The sequence below is a fragment of the Phyllostomus discolor genome, chromosome 2 (genome assembly GCF_004126475.2).
Source record: "Phyllostomus discolor isolate MPI-MPIP mPhyDis1 chromosome 2, mPhyDis1.pri.v3, whole genome shotgun sequence".
NCBI classification, from domain to species: Eukaryota; Metazoa; Chordata; class Mammalia; order Chiroptera; family Phyllostomidae; genus Phyllostomus; species Phyllostomus discolor.
In genome coordinates, this window is record NC_040904.2 from 93913940 (window position 1) to 93924316 (window position 10377).

The window sequence follows — 10377 nt, forward strand, 5'->3', positions numbered from 1 at the left end:
GCAGACCACCCAGAGTGATGTGGGAATAATTGCATGGTATTCTTATTACAACACTACCCACCCACTCCCCTCTGCCCATTAACTGTTTCCATACGCTTTTTTTGAACTCTTGGGTCAATTTTAAAAATAGTTTTCTCCTTTGCTCTCAGTCTGTTGGCCAAAACTCTTCTTTCTCCTCAGTTTACTGCTTTGGTTTGCTGCTGACTTAAGAAACCTAACCATCAGGTTTGTTAAAAATAGTAAGGCAAGTATGAATGAACGTTGTCACCGAAGGACCACATGAGGGGGTCTGCTCTAAGTAACGTCGTCCACAGGCCTGTGACATCTCTTTGGATAAACAGACTTGTGCTTGGTTGGTGCTGTTTGTTCTCCGCCCTGCTCTTGACAGATGAGATGAACCACTTTAAGGTGTTTCCATCTCTTCCCTCGTTTCTGATTGCCGACCTGACAGGAGAAAGGCCTTCCTGTACTCGTTCACAACCCAGCCGGAAGGCCCCCAGCCCCCAAGCCTTTGGAGCTCTGTAGGGTAATATTTCAATATCTGGACTATGCACCAAGGTAGGAGGACATCTATTTCCTAAATTTAAGCTAATTTCCCATTAAAACATGTGCCTCTATTTGTGTTTCTGTTTTTTCCATTGTGAAACAGAAGAGGTTGGATGTGTCCAGGTAACAGCGGCCACGAGAACAGTCGCCGTCTGCAGGGTGCAGTGTTGGTGCTTTGTGCTCACGATCTGTGTTATGAAACTTCGTCCCATTAGAAAGCTTTCTCATTGTGTTTGTAAGCATAAAAGGGTATGTTTTGAAGCACATGACTTGAAGAAGTGGCTGTTTGGTTAGGGAATCACTCCACCAATTTCTTAATTTCATGGACCTTTGCAGTCTTCTCCTTTACTTATTCACAAACGTCCTGGCCTGCCCCCTGCCCCTCTCAACTCTGGTCTGATCTCCTTCTCCTCAATCCCGCTGAAGGGACCCTATCACCCACAGGATCACAGGGTTAGAAGGGAACCGTTTGTTTCACTTTTAGACTAAAGGGAGAGAATTTCAGGAAGCCTCCTTCCTAAGCAAAGAGTTCAGCCTATGTGTGGTGTTTACACAGATACATTTTTTGAACTGAGAGACTCCCTAGGAGAGATAGTCATGCGTGGTATTTTTAGTTGAAACATTTCTGTCAACTATAAACATGTTTGGAGCTCAAGCTGGCCTTTGCCCTCCTGGTACTTTCAGTACACTTTCTAGAGGCTATGGTAGGCCGGCCCACTATCTTTTAAAACATGTCCACCTGTCACCTTCATTGGGAAGCACGACTTCTTAAGTACCAGATGGTATTTTGGTTGCTAGGAAGCTGAAACTTCTTTGTTAAGGAGCTCTCGCTGTTTGAAACTTTTTCCTTCTTCTAGTGTGTTTTTCCTTTGGGCAAGGTCACTGAGGAAGCTTTTCACTTTCACACCCTTCTACTCTGACTTTAAATCGATTCTTCACAGTTGTCATCTTTCCCTTCGTAGCACAGATCTGTGTGTTGTTTGTATGCACAGAGTGTGGTTTGGCCGTTACTTATGCATGACCCTGGCCTTCCCAAGTGATTTCATCTGTCTGGGTTTGTTTCCTTCTGAAAGTGAGGAGCAGCACCGAGCACTTGCCGTGGTCCTTGCACAATTGGTTGCCTTGCCTTCTGCCCACTGCGCCCACAGCCCCTGAGGACTCCAGCCCAGGCCTTGTCCGTGGGACCTGAGGACAACCTGCTTAAATCACTCAGCACATCAGCAGTTCCACATTTTAAATAGGGTAAGGTATCCTGTGGCCTTCGCTGCCATGGAAAAATGGTATGATAGCTAATGAGGGAAAGTGTTTGTGAAAGAAGTACTTGGCAGCTCTGTAACGGAAAGTGCTCTCAATAATTATTAAGGCGCTGTCCTGGTGGAACATAGGCATTTCAGGGACTGTCTTACTAAATGGGGTGTGCTCTCAGAGTAGCCAGGTATCCTCAGCTTTCCTTTCTATATGTTTGGATTTGAAACAATGTCACTTAGTAGAAATGTTAAGTATTTTTCTTTCCTGTTATTTTCCTGCATATTACTTATAGCAATTCCAAAAAGGCTTTCAACATCATACGTGAAACGGATGTGGTCTGCTGGCTGTTGCTCTCAGGGCAGAGAACGGAAGTTTACATGGGTGGCTGTGGATGGTTTTCCAGGTCTGAACCTATGGCCAGAAATGGCAAGTCTGATCATTAGATTCAAAGCAAAAAAACACAGAGTACAAAACAGACACTGGAATTATAATGTGAGAGGGAAGCTCATATAAGTTCCTTAGCTTTAAAATGATCCATTTGGGGGCTAATCAGAGGCAAGAGTCACATATGAATTCAATTTCCTTGGCCCAGTGAGTTGGGCATGTTACTTAATCTCTCTAAGCCTCAGTTTCCTTATCTGTAACTTGAGAATAATATAGTAAGTACCTGTCTTGTGAAGGTATTTTGAAAATTAAAAGATAAGGCACTTAGCACAGAGTATGTGATCATTTTAAGAAAAATTCCACTCTTCCCTTTAGTGCAAACGAACTGATAATAAATGAAATCAACGGAGAAATTACTTACATGGTATAGGAAAGCCAACTCAGGATTTGAAAAACAATGGTTTCAGATTATGAATATTGCAGCTATGTAATAATTCAGAGTTAAGGGTATACAGTCTACTCTCAGGGACATCTGCTAATGGGAAGAAATGGTGCCATGAATACAATGTCAACAGATAGCGCAGACAGAGGACTTCCTAGCAAGCAACAACTGAGCTCTGGAGACAGAGAAACTCAATGGCAAATAGAGAAATTGAGGGAAGGCAGTGTCCTTTAGTATTCCAAGGGTGGGAGGGTAGTGAACACATATGCTTTACTCCACTTTTTTTGATGCATCCTCTCTAAACAGCCACTTTTCAGCTCGTGGACCAGTACTGACACTCTACCATGACTAACAAGTGTGTGTGTGGGGGAGAGAGGGAGAGAGTGAGAGAGATTGATTGATTAATAGATGCAGAGAGTCTGCCCAAAGTTCAGGTAAAAGATATCCTAATGGGCCAAGCCACCCAATTCTCAGTAGTGACTGAATATTGGGAGCTCTGCAAGAATCCATTTATTCCTCTGATTCTTTCTCATTCTCACCAGGCTTTTCCTGGGCTGCAGAAAGGACACCGAATGCTGTTACCGGGATGTTTTTCTGAGCGCTGTTCCCACCTGTCTCTCCCATTCTCTAGGCTTCTCCATCACCTGCTTTAGCACAATACCCTTCTTAGGTGTACAGTGAGGGGTCCGAAAACTGGGCCTGGTACTTGGTAGGAGAGCAGGCATCAGGGAAGCACAAGGGGAGTATGGTCTGGGGAAGGTGGTTATGGGCCAGGAAAGCAGGAGGGGGCCCTGAAAGTGCAGGCCCTCTAAATGGGGAAAATCCAGTTTAGAACAGAGAGTGGAAAGGTTCAGTGACAGCAACAGGAGGGCGGTCAGATGGAATCGGCCTCACTGAGTGCAGAGTTTTCTCTCCACCAGAGAAGTCCATGGAGGAGAGCCCACGCACCTGAGCCACGGTTGGTGTAACTGCCTGCCAGCCTTTCTCTCCAGTTCTGGGGCGCCATCCCAGTGCTGGCTTGAACTATGAGGCCCTCTGTGGAGGGTGGGGAGTGGGGTGGGGAGGGAGGTTGCCCACTGGGGTCGGGTGGGGAGGGAGGTTGCCCACTGCATTCACGTAACATCTGTGGCTTCAAAGACAACTAAAATATTTTAGTGTTAAAGAGAAATTTGAAGATCTCAGGGAATTTCACCCATATTACTTGACTTTTCTTACAAAGTTAGGACTGGGGTAGATATTAACATCCCCAGAAAATGGTATCCCCATTAGAAAGGCATAGTAACATTCTGAAGGGCACTCAGCAGGTCAGTAAGTGCTGAGAGTACGACCCCAGCCCACAGAGGTCATCCCCTCTGTCCCCTGTCAACAATGAACTCTCTCTGGGCTTCGCTGCAAAATATACGATGCCACTATAATGTGTAACATAGATGGTCCCAAGTGGTTTGGCAATTTTACAGAATTTGCAGTTAAGTGCTTTTACATAAAATTATGTTATTTGGTTCTCATCGCAACCATGAAAGGAACTACTATTAAGATCTATTCCTTACGTGGCAAAAATATGAGGCTCAGATTGATAATAGAGTTTACCTAAAGTCATTCAGAAAGTGGTAAAGTTGGAAAGTGGTAAAACTAAGCCTTTCTTGCTTCAAACCTTATATTCATTCATTATTCCACAGCATGATGTAATTAATAACCCAATCTCTATTTGAGAATTTTCATATTATTTGACCTCACAATTATTACTCTATTGATATTATGTTACTATCATTGCTATATGTATTTATATCAAATTCATGGCTGAAATTGCTGAGTTTCTCAAAGTAAACAAAATTATCATACATGTAGAGGATACTAAAAACCACTGAATGGGCTGTTGATAATATAATTCAGAAAAAAGCCCAAACATATACCATTTGCTGGTGAAGAAGACACAAGTGGAAACACAGATACAATATATTCTCTGGCAAATAAAAAAAAGGAAAGAAAAGAAATTCAAGTCTTGCTGAGAAAATAATGCATTTATGTATAAGTTTCTTGAATTAAATTCTCCTGGAAAGCATGATCACATTTCTGAATACTCACTCACTTACTCAACAAATTTTTTTTTAAGCAACTACATATGCCAGCCTATATTCATATATAGGTTTTAAGGCAAAAAGTCCTGAGATTGGGTTTCAAAAGAAAGTTCCAGAGAAAGAAGAACAGAATTGGAGGGATCACAATACCTGATATCAAACTACACTACAAGGCCACTGCAATCAAAACAGCCTGGTGCCGGCATAAGAACAGACACATAGATCAATGGAACAGAACAGAAAGCCCAGAAATAAACCCATGTGTCTATTTCAACTAATATTTAACAAATATTGAGCATACTCATAATATTGAGATATGAACATACAATGGAGTCAAAACAGTCTCTTCAATAAATGGTGTTGGGAGAACTGGACTGGTACATGCAAAAAAAATGAAACTAGACCACCAACTTACACCATACACCACACTAAACTCAAAATGGATAAAGGACTTAACTATAAGTCATGATCCTATAAAAGCCCTAGTGGAAAACACAGGCAGTAAAATTTCAGACAACCCGTGTAGCAATATTTTTGCTGCTATACCTCCTAGAGCAAGAGAAGTAAAGGAGAAAATAAACAAAGAGGACTACAACAAATCAAAAAGTTTCTGCACAGCAAAAGAAACCATCAGCAAAATGAAAAGGGAACTGACTCTATGGGAACATATATATGCCAATGATACATCAGACAAGGGTTTAATCTCCAAAATATATAACAAGCTCATATGACTCAACACCAGAAATACAAATAACTCAATTTAAAAATGGGCAAAGGACCTGAGCAGACACTTCTCCAATGAGAACATACAGATGGCCCATAGACATCTGAAAAGCTGCTCAACATCACTAGCCATCAGAGAGAGGCAAATTAAAACCACAATGAGACATCACCTCACACCTGCCAAAATGGCCACCATTAACAAATCAACAAACAAGTGCTGGCGAGGTTGCAGAGAAAAGGGAACCCTAGTGCACTGTTAGTGGGAATGCAGACTGGTACAGCCATTGTGGAAAATGGTATGGAATTTCCTCAAAAAATTAAAAATGGAACTGTCTTATGACCCAGTGATTCCACTGCTGGGAATATACCCTAAGAATCCTGAAACACAATTCAGAACTTATGCGGCCTTATGTTCACAGCAGTGCTCTTTACAATAGTCAAGTGCCCATCTGTAGATGAGTGGATTAAAAGCTGTGGTACATTTACACAATGGAATACTACGCAACTGAAAGAAAGAAGGAACTCCTACCCTTTGCAACAGCATGGATGGAACAGGAAAGTATTATGCTAAGTGAAATAAGCCAGGTGGCAAAAAACAAATACCTTATGACCTCACTTATAACTGGAATATAATGAACAAAACAAACTAATGGGAAAAATAGAACCAGGTGCACAGAAACATGGAACAGGCTGATAGCTGCAGGAGGGGAGGAGGGACGGGGGTAATGGTGGAAGGAAGGGGAAGGGATCAGTCAAGGAGCATATACGAATGACTCATGGATGTGGACAATGGGGAGGGGACTGACTGTGGGAAAGAGGGGTCGGCTGGGTGGAGGGGGGGTGAAAAGAAAAAAACTGGGACAACTGTAATAGAATAAACAATAAAAATGCTATACACACAAAATAAAAATGTAAAACAAGAAAGTTTCACTTAGATAGCATTGCCAGATAACATACATGGCACCCAGTAAAATCTGAATTTCTGATAAAGAATGATTTTTTACTGTATATAACAAATATTGTATGAGACATACTGAGACTAAAAAATACTTACTGTTCATCCAAAATTCAAATTTAATGGGTATTCTGTATTTCTGTTTGCTAACTTTAATAACCCTATACCTGGTGGTGAATAAAGATGCTGAAGAGCATCTTGGTTGGTCCTATTATGTGTGCAATTTTATTATATAGAGCAAAGTAAGGACAAATAGAACATGGTATTGGAACATGTTCACATATTTGGAGAAGGCACTTACTATATAAATGTGCAAAGTATTTTTGCATTATGTCTACAGAGCTACATGATACAATAAGTAAACCACTCTGGAAATAAACCACTTTTCCTTTTGGAAGTGATTAGACATCATCACAAGAGAATTTGATTCATTTACTAATCAATATTTATTGTCTATAAGGTATTATGCTGGGTATATTTGAGGTATAAGATATATATCTGTATGTGTCTTTTATAGACATATAATTATATATAAAGCTTATTTCTGCTCTCACAGAGTTTACACCCTAACGGGAAGGTATAAAGACACACACAGAATGACACGACAAGCCCGTCCTGCTAAGTGCCTGAAGGGGAACTTGGGCCATGGTACCTGTGCAGTTGGAGAGACTTCGTTCACCTTTCATATGAAAGATATTTGCTTCCATAATAAAATCAAGCTGTTATTCATAACTCTGACTTACTTTTTCCAAACACGTAGATTCTTATGAGTGGAATTTTAGAGAACAATGTTATGAAACAAAAGCAACCTGAGGCCATCCTCCTCTTAAAGGCCTAGGCCATCTAGGGGAGCGATTCCCAAATTGTGAATCAGGGCTTGTTAAAGCGCAGATTGTGGGTTCCATCCCCAGAGGTTCTGATTCAGCTCTGGGTTGGGCCTGAGAATCTGCATGCTGCAGGCATGGGAATCACACTTCCAGAACCAGTGCTCCAAAGTTACCTTTGAATTTTCTCTATTATGTGCCTTCCACATCCATGCTGACTCCAAGGCCTACACCCTCTCATCCTGTCTTTCCCTTTCATTCCCACTCCTTGGACTCTTTCAAAGTTTTTTATTGTATTTTCCCATTACTATTTATCCCCCTTATACACCCTCCCCCCAGCAATCACCACACTGTTGTCCATGTCCATGAGTCCTTTTCCTTTTTGCTCCATCCCTCCACCCCATCACCAATGCTCCTCCAGCCATCAGCCTGCTCTCCATCTATGAGTCTGTCTGTATTTGCTTGTTAGTTCAGCTTGTTCATTAGATTCACACTGACTTTTGTTTTTTTCTCTTGGGAGAAAGCATAGAGAAATCCTCCTTTGTTCCATGACAGGATTATTTGTGTTATCTTATTTTTTCTCTGATTCTCATGTTTTCAAATATTTCCTAATTCTTGGTTTACTTCCTCACAAATTTTATAAAGTTGCAGTAAAGTGAACTCGAGAAACTCCTAGAAGAGGTGGAGTCCTACTGTGGTTAGTTGGTAGAAGAAAGCAATCCGGCGAGAGATTTTCTTTTTCTCTTAAAAAAATCCATAAGATATCAGAAAAATATGTTCATTTTATGACAGAAGTTCAAGGGAAACCCAAGGAGTATCACATTGCTTCAGCATTTGAATTCCACAGAGGAAGGAAACACGGTGAGAGCTTATTATTCGGAGATTGGATACAGAGCAAAGAAACTCAATGTCTCCTGGGAGGAGGGGGCTAACGTAGTAATGATGATAATTTTTTTAAACTGTAAGTAGTACTTCACCTTTTATGAAAAGCTCTCACATGCATCATACCTTTACAGCTACTAGAAAGGCAGGCAAATTATTATTTCCATTCTAAACTCAAAGAAACGGAGGGTTATAAAGTTAAGTGACTTGTATAAGGCCACAATTAGAGGAACCAAATTCTACCCAAATAATCTAATTCTAATACAATCATGTCTCACTTATGCCCCCAGTCTCAGTTTTAGTATTGTAAGTGTTCTGGAATATGCTTTCCAACCAGGGCTTCCTTGGTTCTCTAAGGTAGAGCTTTGCTCCCAAGTCAATACGATAGACCACTGATTTGTCTCAAACACTTCCTTTTCAAACACTATGTCAACCATTAAAGTACCCTCCACAAAATTTTACTTGGAATTCAATTTCAAAATTGATTTTCTGCAGTTGTTGAATGCAAGTGTCCTTTACATTAAAACCTGGAGCTACTGAAATGCAAAGCTAGTTACTATAGAGAGTAGCTGTGATACCAAGGACCCAGATCTCCATCCTTTGAGCTCTGTTAATACTCCTTATTGGGAGGGTTCTATTTTGCTTAGACTACAGTTAAGAATTCTGAATCAATCCTTACTCTTCCAAGTAGCCCCAGTACTTTCTAGAGTCTTTTAAGACCAACATTTGGATTTTTGCTCTAAATTTTTGTCATTTCTACTGGGATCCTGTAAGATTGGGAGGCTCTACTTTTTTGATGCTTTCCCAAGAAGTAGGAGAAAACTTTCTTTAGAAATGTGGGCCACAGTGAATCCAGGTACTGCATTACTTCCTTGTGATCAAGCTGTCTTGCTTTGAAAATCTAGGCTAGTTATTCTTAAACTTTGTAAGGTTATGAACTCCTTCAGTCAGATAAAGTCTTGATAGACAGATGACCCTTCTAAACTGACATTGCCAAATAATTCTGCGGTGAAAGAGAAGAGTTGTTCTTTTGAATGAGGTGCTAAGACTGATATATGTACATTATTAATTGTTCTCAGATGTGTCCATATTATACACACTAATACAGACACCTTGGTAGTTTACTGAGACCCTCATAATTTACTACATATTTGAAGGCTACACTTTAAGCATTACTTAAATTTATAAAATGATTTTACTTATAGCTTTTGTATCTGTGATGCATAAGCTATAAATGTACAAACCCATTGCTGGTTTTCTTATGGGCAGATCTAGTTATTTAGGTTAACCACAGAATCCTCTGGTGAATCCACTGGACAAATGTATTCATGCATTAAAAAGACAAATTTTAGCGGTACGCTGAAAATATTATGTTGCAAATTTAAAGTCTCATTGCAATATGTGATCTACAAGAATGTGTGGATTTTATTCTGCTAGGTCTACTGGAAGAGATACACAGAAGAGCATAGAAATGTTTATTCAAGACCAACAAAGTCAACTTTGCCTAAGAAGACACTTCCACAAACGGTTTCTTTTTCCCCTTATCCTTAATTTGATGGTTTCTAGACAGCTATTTAGAGGAGGAAAGAACATAAACTACCTAAGAGCACTCTGTAAATCATAAATAAAAGTATTACTATTTGATTAATCTACCAAATAATGATGATACCCACACCACATGGAAAATTTTCTCGATTGACTGCGGGTTACTGGGTGCATTCACATTAACCCCAAGTAAACAGTGGTTTACCACGACCTGATTTTCTTCCTAAATTCTGCAGTGCCTCTGCATGATTTTGGAGGTATGAAAACTGTCCTCTTTCAAAACAACTGATTTGCATAAACGTAAGTACATGGAGTTACATGATGTCCTGCCTTAAGCTGAACTGCAAAGAAGGAAAAGTTTGCCTTCAGTAACATCCTAGTGTGGTTGTTCACGTCCACATTGTGCACCTCCTCTCAGCGTCTGCTGCTCTCCTTCCCTTCTACCCCCCAGTTCACAATTATGCGCTTTGTGTCCTATGCCTGGCTATTTCTGCTAGCTGATCTGAGAAACAAGGTTGCTTTGGGGAGCTAATTTGCTTCTGTGTATTGTGATTCAATATGTGACTTTCTCCTGGCAACTTATTTGTCCTTCAGCAAGGATATGATGGAACCAGAGGTTTACCAGAGGAGTGACTCTCAAAACAGAAATTTCAAATATGGTGACCATTGTTGGAATAGGAATTTCCAGGTACAAGAGAGTCTTTGTGAAATCGTATCGCATGTGTGGCCCCTCACATGGCAGAGCATCTGTGT

At 40.5% G+C, this 10377-nt stretch overlaps 1 protein-coding gene across 13 annotated transcripts in view; it reads right to left on the bottom strand.

Annotated features, from left to right (window-relative positions):
• The window catches only part of ZBTB20 (zinc finger and BTB domain containing 20), a 708962-nt gene that overhangs the window by 24205 nt on the left and 674380 nt on the right, over window positions 1-10377 (bottom strand). The gene's annotated exons all lie outside the window — the stretch shown is intronic.